General features: G+C 39.8%; 1 long non-coding RNA gene across 1 annotated transcript in view; it reads left to right on the top strand.

Moving 5' to 3' along the window:
• The window catches only part of LOC112678158 (uncharacterized), a 36,543-nt gene extending 25,384 nt beyond the window's left edge, over positions 1–11,159 (top strand). Inside the window, exon 6 of the long non-coding RNA XR_003147399.3 lies at positions 11,032–11,159. This is a non-coding gene — a long non-coding RNA (uncharacterized LOC112678158). The remainder of the gene's footprint in view (positions 1–11,031) is intronic.
• The last annotated feature ends 7,936 nt before the right edge of the window (positions 11,160–19,095 follow it).

The raw sequence follows: 19,095 nt of genomic DNA, 5'->3' as shown, positions 1-19,095 counted from the left end.
ATTTCTAGTCTACTTCTCCATTTAGCAGGTATTTAGTGAGTTCCTGCTATATGCCAGGCATTGTGTGTTAGGGCTTAGGATTTGCAACAGGAATCAGATCAGACATTGTTCCCATTCATATGGAGTATACAGCTTTATGGGGGAGATAGACATTAGTTAAATTGAAATTATCATACTACTAGCAAGATAATTACAAACTGAGATAAGTCCTGAGAAGGAAAGGAACCAGACTCCATGAGAACATAAATGAAGTGCCTTGACCTATGTGTTGATTAAAGATATCTTCTCCAAGACACAGAGATTTAAGCTGAGGTTTAAAGGACAAAAAAGGAGGGGCACCTGGGTGTCTCCATCAGTTAAGCATCCAACTCTTGATTTTGGTTCAGGTCATGATCTCTGGGTCCTGGGAACAAGCCACACATCAGGCTCCTTGCTCAGCAGAGAGCCTGCTTCTCCCTCTACCTCTACTCCCCTTCCCCGCCGCTCATGCTCTGTGTTTCTCACCTTCTCTCACTCAAATATATAAATATAAGGTTTTTTTTTTAAATAACAAAATGATAAATAAATCTTTTAAAAATAAATGAATAAAGGATAAAAAAGAATTAACTAGTCAAAGAAGATCAGTATCACAGAGGGGTATCTAGACAGAACAGAGTATGTGTCACTGCCATGGTTAGAAAGAGCTAGAGATTATTCTCTGCCCTTCCTAATCCACTCTCTACCCTTCTCTACCCTGCTCTGGACCCCAAAAGGTTAACTTCTATGTATCAGTTAGGTCCTTTGACCTCTGGATTCTATTAATGTTCAGCCAGTTATTTGGGACATTTATTCTCCCGGTTCTCTCCCTGCGTTTCCTTGGGTTAGTAATTGTTGTGGCAGTCTCTCTAGGAGCACAGCTCCTGTTGGATAGTCTTATCCCATAGCTACAAGCAAGGGTCATCTCAGGAACCCAAAATCATTCCTTCCTAAGAAATCTACAGAGACCTACAGTCTTGGTAATAGCTCTTAGCTTTCAGGTGCATCATTGTCTCTTGTTGCCTTCCCTTAACCCTGATTATACCTCTGTAATTAGTTCCTTATAATCTCTCTTCAATCACACAATTTGAATGTACCAGCTGGTTCCTACAATTTGAATGTGTATTAGAAAAAGAAAGACAATGGTTGTAGTGAGAAATAAAGAGATTAGAGATCTCCATCAGAGCTAGACTGTCCAGGGCCTTCTAAGCCACTTGGAGAATTTGGATTTTTATCCTAAGAGCAGCAGACAAATACTGAAGGGTTTTAAGCATAAGGGCTGGCTGCTTGGTCAAAGATAGACAAGAGTGGTTTGAAAAATAAGTTGGAAGTAAGGAAATGGCAATAACAAGGATTGTCATTATTCATAAGAAGTTTGGCTTTGAAGGAAAGGAAGCTTTAGGGCCGTAGCTAAAGACGGGATGTAGGATTAATGGAGAGTTTATTAAAAGGTAAAAGAGAAAGAGGGAATAGGAATGTGCCAGTAGGGGAATACAGTAGAATGTGCATGAAAGAAATAAGGGATTGTTAGTGCGTAAGTGTTAGAGGGTAGGAAAAAGCACAATAATGGCACTGGCCATAAATAGAGAGGAGCCCCTGTTTCAATTGATGAATAGAAATGTAAGTCCTTGCATTTGCGTAAGTGTTAGGTACAGGGATATAAGAGGTTTGATGATAGTAGGAATGATTTAAAATATTTGTTGTTAAGAATGGACTTGCAGGGGCACCTGGGTGTCTCAGTCAGTTAGGTGTCTGCCTTCAGCTCAGTCCTGGGATTGAGCTCCACTTGGGGCTCCCTGCTCAGCAGAGAGTCTGCTTCTCCCTCTCTCTGCGCCCCTCCCCCACTAGCATGTGCTCTCTCTCTCTTTCTCAAATAAATAAAATAGTTTTTAAAAAAGAGTGTACGTGCAACTTGAACTAGAAGAGTGTAGTAGGAGTGCCAAGCAGTTTGAGAACACTTTTGAGTTTGATTACTGACATGCACATTCCTGCCCCCACTCTACTGTAAGCCCGCCCAGCCCCAGAGAATTCAGTGGACCTAGCAGGCACTGGGACTCTCCCCTAGGGTAGACCTAAGACTGAAACTTGAGTTATTGGTCCAAGGATGAGCACATGACCCAAACTAGGCCAATCAGAGTAGTCTAAAACTTTCAATACTGGGGCACCTGAGTGGCTCAGTGGGTTAAGCAAGTTTGCTTTTAGCTCAGGTCATGATCCCAGAGTCCTGGGATCAAGCCCCACATCAGGCTCCCTGCTGAGTGGACAGTCTGCTTCTCCCTCTCCCTCTGCCCCTCTCCCTTGCTCATGCTGTCTGTCTGTTTGTCTGTCTCTCTCTCTCTCTCTCAAATAAATAAATAAAATCTTTAAGAGGGCAACCTTGGTGGCTCACCAGTTTAGCGCTGCCTTCATCTTAGGCCATGATCCTGGAGATCCAGGATCGAGTCCCACATCAGGCTCCCTGCATGGAGCCTGCTTCTCCCTCTGCCTCTGTCTCTGCCAATCTCTCTGTGTGTCTCTCATGAATAAATAAATAAAATCTTTTTAAAAAATCTTTAAGAAAAAAATATTAAAAAATTAAATTCTCACTACCATTGTCAGGAAAGACATTCTTTCCCTCCCACTGCTATTAAAAGTACATAAATAATGTAAACTTAGTTCAAGCTGCTACATGTGATCTTCTCACCAAGCTGGAAAGAGAACAGTGCGTGCCCTGATGATACTGGTTGAATGACTGGAACCAGCCATGCCTAAAGCCTGAACACCTCTTTAGCTTTCCACTTACATAAGCCAATAAATTTCCATTTTTCCTTAAGCTAGCTAAAGTTGGACTTCTAATTGTATGGTAACCACATTGTAATCATAAAATTTATAGCCCTACCAATCCTTCCCTCACCTCGCTTTCTCCAATATGCTTTGCTGCTTGAATATAGGCATGCAAAAACACAAGTGGTCACCAGATTTTATTGAGGAGAAAGATTTTGCCATGAAAGTACAATAAGAAAAAGGTACAAGAGGATCAGCACAAGCCTTACAGCCAACTTTCGTTCTTTTAATCTCTACACTTGAGGTGAGGATTGCAATTGGAAGACCCATATATTCAAGGTTAAATCCCCATGGAGAAAAATCTAACCGGGGCACCTCTCCCTCCCCAACACCACTCTCACTAGCAAAGGCAAGGAGATTCCTGACAATGCTGCATTCACTGCCAACAAGGATGCTTCTGGAAGGACATGCTACTGATATTAAGGAAAGAAGATCAGGAGGTGGAACCAAAAGAGGTGGGGATACAGAATATGAAATAAATCTAATAAACTGAAACAAAATTCAGCCTTTTGCATTTTCAGATATACCCAAAGTAACGGTTGGGATTGTTGATCATGGAATCAACAGTAATTGTTGGGACCAAGAGAGAGTGTGACGCTGAGTTTCACCAAGTGCATATTCTTCAGAGCTTCTTATCAGAGAGGAGAGGAGAGTGCCATTGGTCCATGAATCATCCGCACTTGTGCCTGGCAGTAAACTTCTAATAATTTATACACCCCATCTGGATGCAACTTAAAAGACTAATTACTAGTGATACCAACTAATACCTAGTAAGATTAATGGATGACGGTCCCCAAAATGGAGCCAACAGGAGTCCCACGCTCAGCATGACTACAAACAGACAAACAGTTTTCCTGTGATATAGCAGATGGTATTTAGAGCTTCCAATTTGATACAAGTGAAAGGCAGTCCTCTTGTTGAGTAAATTATTTAAGCTTCACTCCAAGATCAATAATTTAATTTAAAATGTCACTTGTATCTTTGCATTATCACCTCTACCTTTTGAAACTAAGAACATAAAGAAATTTTGAAAGGAGGAAAGGCCATCTGGCCCACCCTAGTTACTACTTATGGTTAATTATTATTAATATTAATAATTTTACATAAAAGCACACAAACCTTGAGGCTTAGAGTCCTTCGGCAGACATGATAGATCAGGTAAGTCTTGCCAAGCCACAAAAGCCGGGGAAGTAATTAGCTAGTAAATCCCACTGAAAAAAAGTATTTAATCAAAATAAAAGTTGAGCTTCTGTACAGTATGTAATGACCTTTTCCTGAAAGACCATATATTTCCTAGTCCCATTTTCATACCAGATCCAATTCCCATTGCCCTTTGAAGTCAAAGTCACCTTTGTACACAGAAGGTACAGATAAAAACTTGGAAGCAAAGGGAGAAGAGAGTTCTAGTTTTATCCTAGCTAGCCTTGTGGGCCATTGTCCATCCTTGAAAAGCACAACTATGGTCACTTTAAAATCATAAGTAATTTCTCTTATTAATGCCCTTTCTTCAAAATTAGACTTTGCCTTAGTATATCTGCTTTGATTATTTTTAAAATATTTCTCATAGATGACAGCAGGAATTTCATTCCATCGTACATTGATGATCAGAGAACTTCTGTGACTTAACCTATTATACTATTAGTAATCAAGCTTACCTAATCCCACGGCATTATTCCAACCCCTGAATCAACTATTCTCAAACTTTTTTGTTCCCTATGTACTTTTTTTCTTTTTAATTTGCAATATCCATGTCTTTATAGCTAGTATGCCACTAATGGGAGACATACAGAAAATCTAAAATTGATCACATTGGAAATGTTCTTGCAAAATAATTTAGAGCACTGTTAGGATGAGAACGAGAGCATTTTCTCATCTATAAAATGGAAAAAAGTCTTATGAGATAATACAGGGAAAGCACCTGACACAGTGCATGACACAGTGTTTCCTAAATAGTAATAATTATCACAAACATAGTTTTCTCTCTTTCTCCTCTTCCTTTGGTCTACTTTTCCATGTTTCCTCTCATCAGTCTGAGTTATTTTGTCTTACATATTGCATATCTCCCAGCAACCCAGAGAATGATTATCCATGATAAGAATTATTTACTTTCTTCTTTTCTTTATATCAAGGTCCCACATAGCCTTTCTTTAGACCCAAATCTTACTAATTATTTACAAGCCTCTTCTGTGCATAAATAATTTCCAAACGTCTTTGGAAATTCTATTCTCAAAGAACACTTGCCCTGTGTCGCTGTCGTCACACACCTCCCTTTTACTGCACCCCCTTGGGAAGCCTGGTGGCTTCTCCTCACCTGTATAAGCTACAGCATTTACTAGCTGCACTCTCACTTGTTCCCTTTTAGCTCAATAATCTACACACTTGAAGTCAGGTGGAAATTCATCTCACATGAGTAGATTTTACTTCCTTCCCACAGCAGCACTGCTCCCCGCCCCTGCCCTTCTGGCCTCCACTACTCTCGTGCTGTTTAAAATGGAAAAGGAAGAGGTGCAGGATCGCTGAATCAAAGGGAGGCAGCATCTAAGCCCAGTTCTGATTACAAGTGTCAAGTTCTTTCTGAAATATTTCTGAGGAGTGAGAGAACAAGCAGATTTATAGGGTACATACTTCACTGGTTTTTATTTTGGTGGTGCGTGTAGATGAGAAAAGATTAAAAGCCCAAACAAATGTCTAAATCATTGTGCACACTACCGCAGTACATTTCCCAGCCCCAGGCACCACGGACAGCCCCCTACAAGGGAAAATAAGCCCTGGCAACGTAAGGGAAAAAAGATCCCAAAGAATTAGGAGGGAAGTTCCAAATTGTCAAAGCTGTATTTCATGAGAAACAGTGATTCCATTTTTAATATGAGTCTTCTTTGAAGTGTTAAGTACCAAAAACTAATTCAAAGGTTTGGGTACGGCGTGATTCAAGGAATGATTTATACTGAAGTTGGAGGACCTGGGGTGTTATATCTTCCAGAAATACGAGTCTAGAGGAAGAATAGTACAGCGATTAAAGAGCAGTTTTGAAAGTCATGGTTCTGAATTCGAATCCCAGGTTGAGTACTTTCTAACCAAGTGACATGGGACAAGCTCCTTAATCTCCCCAGTGTCTAAGGATCACCTATGAAATGAAGGAATTGCTCTTAGATGTAAATAGTGCAATGTGCATAGTGCCATTCGCTGTCATTAAACTAGCTGATAGTAACTACTACATAAAATTTACTCTGCAAAAGAAAACAGTGGCCATAAGCAAAGAAACGGATGCCTACAACTGGAGTTTCGCTGAGAATAACAGGGGGGCCGAGGAGCCAGCCTTCCAGAGCTTCGCAAATGATACCAAACAACAGTAGCTACTTTTCCCACCTGAAATCCAGTCTCCCTTCTACATCTCTATCTGACTCAGTCCCATTCACCCGTGGCATCCAATACCTCACCACTTTCTCTGTTTCCCCACAGACCAGGTTCCTGCCTTTGATACTTGGTTTCTATTTCAATGCAGAACTAGCATCCACTGTATGCAGCCATCTCTCCTGTACAAAAGAATCCAGCATTCAGTGTGCAAAGGAAAGATGTTTACTTCCAGGGGCTTGGGGGATGGTGCAATAATAAGGGTCAGATTACATGTGTGATCAATTTTGGCCTTTTGCACGTCAATTAACATATCGCACTTGAATGTTTTATTGATGGCAAAATCCTATAGTGGGATGTTATTATGCTCATATTTTAATGTCTTAGGGGTCAGCATCTTGCACACAGATATCCACTAGCATATATTCAAATGCAGAATTGCTAGCTTTATCATTTTAAATGATTTAAGCCAATGAAAGGACACTCCATTTGTTTGCTCAGTAGTCAATTGAAATGGAAACGGTTAGCTGAGTGCATCTCCCTTGAAAGTCTCTTCCCCTCTAGTGCCAATTACAGAATATGAAAGGTGCACTCCGCACAGCTTGCTCAGGATAATAAATCACTAAATTGGAAGCTTCAGTTACCTTGCTGATTTTGATAAGAAAATTAATAGAATTAGCAGCTTATCTTCCCTACCAGGAGATTCACATTATGAAAAAGAAGAAAAGGAAAGAAAAAAAGAATGAAAAAGAAAAGAGAAGGAAGAAACCTGTTTCCATGGCTGGGGCTGCCTGGTGACAGGGAGACAGTCTGGATGGTTTCCTTTGGCCCCCTATGGTGATAAAGCTCCACCGAAAACAATGCAAGTAGCATTATCAATTATTGTCTACTTGTTCTGCTTTCATGCATAATTAAAGCCGGACAAAGCCAACCCTGGATCAGACATTAAATCAGGCTGCATCCAGCAAAGTCCAGCAGCGGTCCTACTACTGATAAACAAAAATTCTGAACAGCCCGAAACTGAAAAGTGGGGAGATTGAGATTATTTTCAAAGAGAGGATTTACAGTCTTGCATTTTCTTGGCGAGGGGATGGCTCCTCTTCTTTTTGTCTAGGGAAGGATAATTGTTTGCAACAAAGCTGCTGCTCTCAAACCAGAATGAAAAGATAAGGGTCGTTTATTTAGAAAAAAAAAAAAAAAAAGAAAAAGAAAAAGATCCTTCGTAGCCTTCCCCTGCTCCTTTTTTCCTTAAATATATATGAAAATCTGTAATTATTTCTTTGAAAAACATTTTTCAACAGCTGTAAATGATAATGAGCCAATCACTGTGTGCTCCTTTTTTTTTTCTCCAGCAGCTGCAGAACTCCCCATTCAAAGCAATTAATTGATATTTTAAAGTGCTTTGAAATTGAGAAGTGGAGCCTCATAAGTGCTAAATATTGTTCTTATTGCTGCTGCATTAGGAATTAGGAAAACCAGCCCCTCTTCAGACAAGCCTCAAAAGAACAGCAGTAATTCCAAGTGTCAAAAACAATCATCTAAAACTCCAAGGCACCCAAAAAAAGATTCAGATTAGCAGACCTTTTTATGAAACATCAGAGGGTAATTACTAAAGATAACTTCACTGGAAATTGTATTTCAAGTGTTGAGCAGAGTAAAGCTTTAGCTGTCTGCTACATTTATCATTTTCACACATTTATACCAGTGTGTCAGCTTGCACCACACTTTTTCTTAAAAGATACTTCTCAAGCAATATACATTTGAGAAGACAGCGCTTGTTTGTACAATATGTCAAAATTAAGACTTTCATAGTTCATCAGGCCAATTTCAAGAAGGTCTGTCATTGTATTACTGTTTTGGGGTGGAAAATCACTCTACTAAACTAAAAGATACTCTAGATTATCTCAGATTTTATTTACTGGCAATATATAGATTTTGGAAATGCTCAAGCATTAGATATTGCAGTGGTTTCCAGCAGACTTCACTGTTTTCATGCAATCTTTCAATTTTTAAAAAATCTTTTCTGATATGGACATTGCTGTTATCTACATCGTCAACAGTGTTGGTCATAAGAAGGGCTGGTCTGTTGACAGTATATGTTTCAAAGCACAAAGTAAAAGAGAATCTTTATAGAGATATCTCATAGAGATAGCTACAATTGAAATATTATTTCTTGGGGCAATAACTCTAGAGATGGAGTCATAAACCTGCTGGCATCCATTGCTGTTAAAAAGAGCTATGGGTGGCAAAATTCTGTCCCAATCACTGACCAAGCACATGGATAGTTTTTCTTTCCCCTGATCCTGAAAAGGAGTAGCTTGTTTAAAAGTCCTATGTTGCTAAGCAATTAATTTTTGACCATCCAACACCACTTCTTTACTGAGAAATGAAGAAAATTACAGATGGTTAGCACCAGCCGGAAATGCTCACACACATTTTGAAACCAAAGATAGATATTTATGAGTCAAACAATGAAATTAGTGAGCATGCATACATAACATCTCTGCAAGGGAAAAAGAACACATAATATTAAATAATTGCCATATATAAAGCAATCTGTTAATTTTTATGCCATTAAACAAAAACTGCAATCCATGCAGTTTATTTTTAAAAGCTGTAACCAAGCTTAGCATTCTTAATTATAAGAGTGCTTATATTTTTTTTTTCAAAAAAGATGGCTTCAATAAAGATTTTGAACACTAGGGAATTTAAGGTTTGAAAAAAAAAAACAATGTTCCCACTTTCAATTTAATTGTCTAAGCAAAATACAAAGTTTTATAAAATTAAAGCAAATATCTGTGGGCTCCTTCTTCCTGTCATCCTGGTTGTCCCAACTTTGGCAAACAGGGCCAAACTTACTCTCTCTCTAAGAGTGCAAGATTTGACCCAAAAAAGGCCAGTGAATGACCCTTCTGAACTATGCACAGGCTAAAGTAAAAAAAGAAGGGAAATAGTAATAGAGTTCCTCCCATTCCAAATTACTCAAAATCCTAAAGTAGTTCCATGGAATAAGATCTCTGTATCTGATCAGATGCTTTTAGAATATTTATGTCCTTTTTCCTAACATACTTTATACTAGTTTCTCTCCTACAGAGAAGTGATTTTATTTAAAATGCTGAACCTAAACAATGTTGACAGTGTCATCTTCTATGGAGCCGTGGGACAGAAAAGAGAATTACCTAACCAACTTTACCTAGGTTTTAGTTTAAGATGATGGAGCTTTATTTTAGTTTAAAATCACATAATCATGTAACCAAAAAAAAAGGGGGGGGGATTTGAAAGAAAGAGAATAGGAAACTAATTTTGTTACAAAATTAATTTTGGGCCAGGCACTTTACAGAGATAATCTGATTTAATCCTCACAATACTACAAGAAAAATATTGATGCCCACGTTTCAAAAGTGAGATCTCTGAGATTCTCAGATTAAGAGTTTTGCTCAAGAGACCACAGAGATGACACTGAGCTGTGAATTAAGGACTGTGTAACTTCAAAATGCACGCCCTCCCACAAAGCCACACTGTTGCCCTTCCTGCCACACACCAACTTTTTAGATTCATTGTCCATAGCAAATCACCTGCAAAATAAGAGGCATCAGCATATCTAAGGGGCTGTGCTTTCCCCTCATGATTTCCTTAATAAAGAATCACTATTGAGTTTATTTTTAACTAATAAAGAAACTGCAAGTTGCTGGGTGGCATTACCCAGGGGTCTGCCTTCTAATTTCCTGAAACATTTTCTCAAATAGCAGCAAATGAATTCGGCTTCAAGAACATTTTCATCCATTCCTGGATGAGCATTCTTTTCAGGACTTGGCACATTTGTTCTGCACTAATAATAAAATTAGATTATACCTATTTCGTATAAGCAATAAAAAACTAATCCCTCATAAAGCAGTCTAATAAGTTCTTTTTTTTTAACCATGAATCAACTAATCTGCTGACCAAGAAATCTCACGAATGCCTAGTGAATACTTCTCCTTACCTCATAATTGACTTCCTGCCTCTGTTCATTTCCCATAGATGAACTCAAATCACACATGAAGCATGTTGAGCCTCTGCTCATAAATTTCAGTTGACCTGTAATTTGTGATACCAAAAAGTCAATACGACAGAACGACATTCTTCCTTCATAAAGCTCAAAAACTTTGCAGGTTCATTAAAAACAAACAAATGAACAAACACCGGTTCCAGAAATGTGCCCACATGTTCAGTCATACTTAGATCTTGTTTGCACTGTAGATGCAGCGAAGAAGAGGCATGAGAAAAAATTAGTGAGCAATACACACTGCCTCAAAATCTCTTTAAAATAGAGTTAAATAAGAACAAAGATAAAATAATCCTCTTAAATCCCCCAGAAATTGTGAAGGGTTTACTTCTGGATTGTGACTCTCAGCCCAGAATCTCTTTAACCACACAAGTGATAATGACTCTCGATGCTCTTCCAACTATCACACAGTCTTGTTTTTAGTGCAGAACTGGTTGACCCTGACAGGGTTGCTTTTACACAGAGCTAAAGTTTTCCTCTCACAACTTTAGTGAGTGCCTCTGTTAGAAGTTGATTTGTGTCTCCCCTCCTGCCCCCAAATCCAAATGCTGAAGTCCTAATCTCTAGTACCTCAGAATGCAAATTTATTTGGAAATAAGGTCTTTACAGGGGTCATCAAGGTAAAATCAGTCCATTAAAGTGAGCTCCAATATGGCTGGTATCCTTATAAAAAGGGGAAATTTGAACATACATACGTATATACATGTATTTGGATATACATAGATATGGACACAAACAGAAGGAAAACAGTGTGAAGACACAGAGGAGGAAGAATGACCATGTGATTTGACTTGCAGATGCATCTCTCCATGCTAAGTATTGCTGGCAAACCCCAGAAGCTAGAAGAGTTAAGGAAAGATTCTCCCCTAGAACTCCTGGAGAGAGCACAGCCCTGCTGACCCTTAATTTTGAACTTGCAGACTCCATAACTGTGAGACAATAAAGTTCTTCTGGGTTTACTGTTTGTTTGTTTGTTTGCTTGCTTGCTTGCTTGCTTGTTTTAAGATCTTTTTATTTAGTTGAGAGAGAAAGCATGAGCAGGAGGGGAAGCAGGAGAGGGAGAGAGAGAATCTCAAGCAGACTGCCGCGCTGAGCACAGAGCCCGACACAGGGCTCGACATGGGGCTGGGTCCCAGGACCCTGAGATCATGACCTGAGTCAAAATCAAAAGTCGAACTTTTAACCAACTGCACCTCCCAGGTGTCCCTCACATTCTTCTATTTGAAGCCGCAGAGTCTTTGGTTCCAACAGGCCTGGGAAACTAATACAACAACCATCATGCTTCCATTCCCTCAATACCTATTTCGCCTGGGAAATGAAAACATATACCGAGGGCAGAGAACTAATTCCAATTCACATGCCAATGCTGATGAAGTGTCAGGGACTCCTGGAGTGCTGTGTTGCAAAAGGTTCTCAGATAAAGCCCAGGATCAGCAAAAAAGCACACCATGACTGCTTACTTTAGGTGCAAGAAGATACAAATTGATATTAAGCCATGCATTTGCCATGATGACATTAAATCGTTACCAGTTGGTCATCAATCCCTTAGAGTAAACTATTTCCTCAGAGTCTTTCCAATAGGCTAGTTGACAGTAGAATGTGAAGGAAGTCATTAAAAAGTAGGTTTAAAGAAACAGTTATCATCCCCAAGAAAGCAGGCCTGAGAGCGCCCTGCGTAGCCTGGGATTGCATGAAGACCCTGCAACCCCAGAGATCTAGAAAGGTTATTCAGAAGAAAGGAGAAAAGATCCACCTTTTTTACCTACATCATAGTTTTGTCCAGAGAACCCTGTTGCTTCTCACCACCAAACGCTATGTTTGTCATTAATAGACCCAAAAGCATTAGATTCTATCAATTTGCATTCAATGGTCTGTCATTATAAAATACAAGGCAGTATTTTTGTCACACTGTAGTTCCATATTAATTATTGCATATCACAGTCATTTAAAAATTGGGGCACTGGTGCAAGAAAATAGAAGACCCACATTTATCAGGAAAAACTATATAATAAGGTTATATTTCAAATCAGAGGAAGTGGATATTCAATAAAGAGTGGTGGTGAGTCAGGGGATGCCTGGGTGGCTCAGTGGTTTGGCGCCTGCCTTTGGCCCAGGGCGTGATCCTGGAGTCCCGGGATCGAGTCCCACGTCAGGCTCCCGGCATGGAGCCTGCTTCTCCCTCCTCCTGTATCTCTGCCTCTCTTTCTCTCTATGTCTATCATAAATAAATAAATAAATAAATAAATAAATAAATCTTTAAAAAAATTTTTAAAAAAAAGAGTGGTGAGTCAATTTCCTAATTACCCAGAAAGAATTTTAAACCAGATACTTACCTTCATACAAGAACAAAAAATCCTGACGAATTAAGAGTTTAAATCAAATTTGTAAAAATACAGGTAAAATTATCCAACAATATTTTTATAATTGTTGTTTCAGAAGGCCTCCCAAGCAAGACCCACAGGCGTAAAGTAAACACCAGATAGATTCGGCTAGGTAACAAAATTAAATATTTCTAGAATTTGGGATCCCTGGGTAGCTCAGTGGTTGAACACCTGCCTTCTACCCAGGACATGATCCTGGAGTCCTCGGATCAAGTCCCGCATCGGGCTTGGAGCCTGCTTCTCTCTGTGCCTGTGTCTCTGCCTCTGTGTGTGTGTGTGTGTGTGTGTGTGTGTGTGTGTGTGTCATGAATAAATAAATAAAATCTTTAAGAAAATATATTTCTAGAATTAAAAAAAATACTACAAAAAGGGTTAAAAATAAATAGCAAACTGGGGTAAATAGTAAACATATGTGTCAATCTAAGCGGACACAAATAACTGCAAAAACAATTATTGCAAAAGAATAATAATACTGCCTTCTAGAGTTCAAAGTATATGCAGCATTACCGCATGACAACAAGAGCACACAGGACATTAAAACAGTTCCTAAAATTGTTTCTTATGCTCAAAAAATTAAGTAGACAATCTATTGAACCCAACCTAAGGGGCATCTGGATGGCTTAGGAGGTTGAGCTTCCACCTCTTGTGATTTCGGCTCAGGTCAAGATCTCAGGGTTGGGCTCTGCACTCAACAAGGAGTCTGCTTGAGATTCTCCTTCTCTCCCTCTGTTCTCCCAACTGCTCCCCCCCATCTCTAAAGCAAATAAATAAACGTGTAAAAAAAAAAAAGACCCAACTGAATTTTAGAGATGAAAACTCTAAAGGAGGGAGGATAAAAGACGAGTTAAACATATTCTAATAGAAGAATTCCAAAATGAAACACAGACAGAAAAAAGAATTCCAAAAAGAAAGAAAGAAAAGAGCATCGGTGTGCTGGTTAAGAAGACTAATAATTATGTAACCGGGGTCCCAGGAGAAAATAAAAGAGGAAAGTCTGGGAGGGAGAGAGAGTATTTGAAGAAATAGTGGTCAAATATTTTCTAAACTGGACAAAAAATATAAACTTACAGATCCAGGAAGGCCAAGGAAACACAAGCACAAGAAACATGAAGAAAATGATGCCAAAGCACATTATGATCAAATTGCTTAAGATAAGTGATAGGGAAAATCTTAAAAGCAGACAGATTTCAAAAGATATGTTTCATATATTGGTTGAGGCAAAGGCTGACTGCAGATCTCTCACTTCAAATCATGCAAATAAGAAAACAGCAGAGCAACCTCTTGAAAGTCCTAAAAGAATAGAATTTACCAGAATTATATACCCAGGGAAAATAGCTTACAAAAATTAAGGTAAAGGGTGCCTGTGTGGCTCAGTCAGTTAAGCATCTGCCTTGGGCTCCGGTCATGATCCCAGGGTCCTGTGATCGAGCCCCACATGGGGCTCCCTGCTCCTGTTTCTCCCTCTCCCTCTGCCCATTCTCCCTGCTTGTGCTCTCTTTCTCTGTCAAATAAATAAATAAAATCTTTTTTAAAAAATGTAGGCAAAATAGGCTTTTACAGAGCAGATAATAATATATCACAAGCAGACCCACATTACAAGGAATGTTAAAGGATGTGCTTCAGGCAGAGGTAAATGATACCGATGGAAATAATGGTCAAATGTTTTCTATACAAATAAGAGCACTGAAAAAGTTGTCTCTATTATTAATATATGACATTTGTTATTTGTATATCTTTAAAAAATAATTGATGACTCCTAATAGGTATGGGGTTTCCTTTTAGGGTGAGTATAATGTTCCAAAATTAGACAGCGGTGACCATTGTACCACCTTATGAATATACTAAAAACTACTGAATTGTACACCTTAAAAAGGTATGTGGATTATATAGTATGTGAATTATATCTCAATACAAACAAATAAGTATTTGTAATAACTGATTAAACAAAAATGATAACAATGTAGACTAGGATTTATTACATATGTAAAAGAAAATCACATGACAATAATAGATGCTAATTCTCTCCTAAACTGATCTATAGATTCAATGCATTCTCGTTCAAAATCCCAGCAGGACATTTTTGCAGAAACTGACAAGCAGATTCTAAAATACATACAAAATGCAAAGGACCTAGAAAGAGCCAAAACCACAACTTTGAAAAGACAGAAAAAAAAGTTGGAGGACTATCCACTTACCAGAACACAAAATTTTAAAGATTGAAAATGCATTGACAAGGATATAGAAGAACAGAAACTCCAGTGATGTTGGGAGTGTACAGTGCATACCCTTCGACCCAACAATCTCCCCCCTAATTATACACCCAAGGGATACACATGCAGTGTGCACCAGGAGGCATGTTCAAGTATGTTCTAAGCAGCACCAATCATAATAATACAAAACTGGAAACAACTCAAATGTTCATCGGCAGTAGAGTAGATGAATTGTAGTAGATTCATGCAATGGATTTCTAAGCATCAAAGATAAATGACATGAATAAATCTTGAATATAATGTTGACTGAAAGAGATCACACATACCTTATGCATAATTCTGTAAAATTTAAATAGAGGCAAAGTTATTCATGAAGTTTATAGATGCCTACATAGATGGAAAAGCACAGAGAAAACAAGAAAATGTTTACCACCAAAAAAAAAGATATTGGTTATCTTTAGTGGGCAAGGAAAGGGAGGGAATGGGCATCCATGGGAACTTCGAAGGTCCTGGTAATGCTCGCTTTCTTGACTTAGGTGGTAGTCACATGGCATTATTTTTATGACAATTCATTAAATTTCTACATTTTGTTTTAAGTATGTTTTCACAAGTGAGGCATATTTCAAAACAAATGCTTGGGGGGAAATCCCTTTGTTTTCACTGTAATGGAGTTTGAGTTGTGGTTATGGGTTGAATTTGCTCTCTCTATTCCATAGACTATTAACACTTCATATAATTCCATACTATGTGCGCTTTTTAAAAATAATCCTGTATTTAAAAAAATAAAAATAATCCTGTATTATTCTGTGATTAAAAACAATACGTATGAAACATAGGGAAATGAAAGATTCTGCAATTTCTGGAAGTGAATAAACGTGGATAAGATGATAGAGAATGGAAGTTTAATCAATAAGGAAAAATAGCTCCTATTCTCAGCCAGCTTAAAACCTTTGGAAGAATGGTGGTAAAGAACAAACAATTCTTATATGCCTCTTTCTTTACTCAATCAAAAGCACTTAAGCTCTTTCCAGGAGTATAATGTAAATATGAGTAATGGAATTGATTTTTTTATCAAACATACAAGAATAAATCAGATGAGTTCTATTCCCTTCAAGGTATTCATCTCAGGAAGTTAGACACTTTTTCCAATGAAGCTTTTATTAATGCAAACATTTTGGCATGCCTCTTGGAGAATTGCTTTCAGAGCCCATGGCATCCTTTTAATAACCTCAAGGATGGTAAATTCACCCTTTGAGAATGAACTGAGGAAGTTATTTGGATCTATGCCTGATAAATAACATAAGTAAACTCACTCATTCAAAGTGTATTGATTTGATACAAAAGTGAAGTGCGGTTGTAAAGGAATGCCACTAGTTTCAAAGGAAATTCCCAAAGAAAAGTTCCTTCCAAAAAATAGTCTGAGCGATGACAGCATTATTGAAATATACGTTTTGCATCTTAAGTAACCACTCTGGGGACAAGTGCATATTCCATTCACCAGTCAACAAATGCTTAGGGAGGTCCTGTGCATCAGGCATTGTTCCTGACCCTCTAGAGAGAGGACAATGGACAAAAGAGGCCTCCCCTCCTGTAGCTTATTTGGATATAACCTTATTAACAATTCGCCGCCAAATTTAACGTTACACTTTTACTTTCTGAGTCTGTGTATTTCATGAGTACAAGGAACACCTCTGCAACATCTTTACAGCGTTTTCGGTATTATAGGTCTTCTGAGGGCAGATCAGGATTTAGGTCTGTTGGGCCAGCTCAATGCTATAGGCCGCGGAGGACAGATACCCCAAGGGCTTTCCCAGTGGAAAATGAAGAGTTGCTCGTGTTTAACTTGAGCTTTTAGTAAAGAGATGTAGCTGGTACTCAGAAACTTTTTTGGCTTGACGATATTAGCTTTAAAACCTCACTGTAATAATAATAATAATAATAATAATAATAAATAAATAAATAAATAAATAAATAAATAAAATAAAACCTCACTCTAAGGGGATCCCTGGGTGGCTCAGCGGTTTGGCACCTGCCTTCAGACCAGGGCGTGATCCTGGAGACCCAGGATCGAGTCCCACGTCGGGCTCCCTGCATAGAGCCTGCTTCTCCCTCTGCCTGTGTCTCTGCCTCTCTCTCTCTCTCTCTCTGTGTCTCTCCTGAATAAATGAATAAAATCTTTAAAAAATAAGTAATGCATGCATAAAAAATAAGGATCGGCTCAGTTGAGCCTTGTAGGGAAGATGTGGTCAAGTGTCCTCCTGATGTCGCAGTCACGCGAAGAGGCTTTTCCAAGGTGACCAAGGAAGAAAGCATCACACTAGGGCTACGCACTCAGCACGCAGCACTGCGACCCCTAAGGGAGTCTCTCTCTCTCTCTCTCTCTGTCTTTCATGAATAAAGAAATAAAATCTTTTTTAAAAATGCCTTTTGTGCCATTGTTAACGTTAATGGGAAAAGCTGTGCTGAACGTTCAAACAGCGTCGCCCCAACCTCGCGGCAGGAGGCGTGGAGCTGCTGTACCTGGCCGGTGAGCGCCGGCCTCTGAGCGCAGCCTGCGGGGAGGAGGAAGGCGCGGGGAACGGTGCCCCACGGGCCCCAGGACCCCCGAGGACCCAAGAGTCAACAAGAGTTGACTTTTGACAACCAAGAGTCAAAGGTGGCAAGGCGACAAGAGGGTAAGAGCCTGGGATCCCTGAATCATCGCCTAGAGTTAGAGCCACCTGCCAATCAGGAATACTTTTTTGGGGGGATTTACATAAGAAAGAAACTGTTAGTGGATCAAGCCACTGATGTTGGGAGTTTATCTTTTCAAGAATTAAAATAACAGAAATGAAGATAGTCGGTTCAGAAAGCAAGTCCACTGGGCCATATGGTGAGATGACCAGGCTGCGTGTGGAACAGACAGGACTTTTGCGATCAAAGTGCAGATCACTGGGTATTGATGGGTTTCTTTCTGACCATGTTAAGCTTCTCAGAGCAGATGTGGAATACACAGAGTCCTGTTTTGAAGAAAAAAAAAAAAAAAAGGAGGAAGCTGGGAGCTGGGAGCTGGGAGCTGGGGAGGAGCCCGGGAGCTGGGGGGCGCCGGGTGCAGCCCAGCCGCCTCCTCCGAGCTGGCACCGCGCCCTGCAGCGCGCTCGCCTCCTGCCTCCCGCTCTGCTTCACACCCAGGGCCTAAGTGTTTTTGTTTTGTTTTGTTTTTTAAGATTTTATTTATTTATTCATGAGAGACACAGAGAGAGAGAGACAGAGACCCAGGCAGAGGGACAAGCAGGCTCCACGCACGGAGCCCGACGCGGGACTCGATCCCGGGACTCCAGGGTCACGCCCTGGGCTGAGCCACAGCCTAAGTGCCTTTTAATCGTCCTGCATCCCTTCCGGATTTGGCTGGAACCACTGCTGGCAGCCGGCAAACCTGGCTTCCTCGGGCCTCGCCTTTGCCCCGAACAGGCCCTCCCGGCCCGTTCCTGGTACTGAAAATGCACCTGACCCTCCAGCGACTGTGTGGATTGTTCGCCTGTGTCCCTCTTTTCCTTGCCCAGGATCTTCGTGCTTTTGAGGGACGTGTTCTCGCACGCTGAACTCTATTGTTATTTGTCTGGCTTGCCTTTATTTCTTGCCAAGGCTCCTGAATATTTTTCAATGCCATATGATTGGGGGGGCAGGGGGGGATGCCTCCCTATGTTCCTGTAAAGCAGGAATCCAATATGCAGAAAGAATTGGGAATTGGTTTTTAAATTCACATGCAGAGGTTTCAGAAGAGGATGCTTCTTTTCACATCTTTAATTAGTTGTTTGATTATTTTATTTGTTTAAATTGTGTTTGTAATTACAGATGTCCGAATCTGTAATTAATTTGTCTAAAACCTAAAAAGCTTTTTTTTTTTTTTCGGGGGAAGAGAATCCTATGGGCAGCTTAGATGAGGACCTATGGTGATCCAACAGGCCTTCCCTTCCTAAGCTGCTTTTCCCTGGTCCCCAGGAGTCCACTGAGCACTTTCCCATCTTGCTGCCTCCCAACTGCCCCTTGGGGCCCTCCACCCACACTCTAACATCCAGGAAAACCCCAGAATTGCAGCAAGTAAGGCCTGGAGAGAGGAGGCCTCTATTAGAAGAGTTTTTGCCCAGCTTTATGAGTAAAAAAGATACACACACACACACACACACACACACACACAGGGACAGCTAGTCCCTTAAAAGCAGGGGCCTGTTTTTGGGATAGGAACCATTTTTCTTGGTATTTTTCTCACCAGTTCCTGGGACAGTAGATG

This window comes from Canis lupus, chromosome 27 (assembly GCF_003254725.2).
Source record: "Canis lupus dingo isolate Sandy chromosome 27, ASM325472v2, whole genome shotgun sequence".
Classification (NCBI taxonomy): Eukaryota; Metazoa; Chordata; class Mammalia; order Carnivora; family Canidae; genus Canis; species Canis lupus.
The sequence above is the reverse complement of the archived record's forward strand: the minus strand, read 5'-3'. Positions and strand labels throughout refer to the sequence as shown.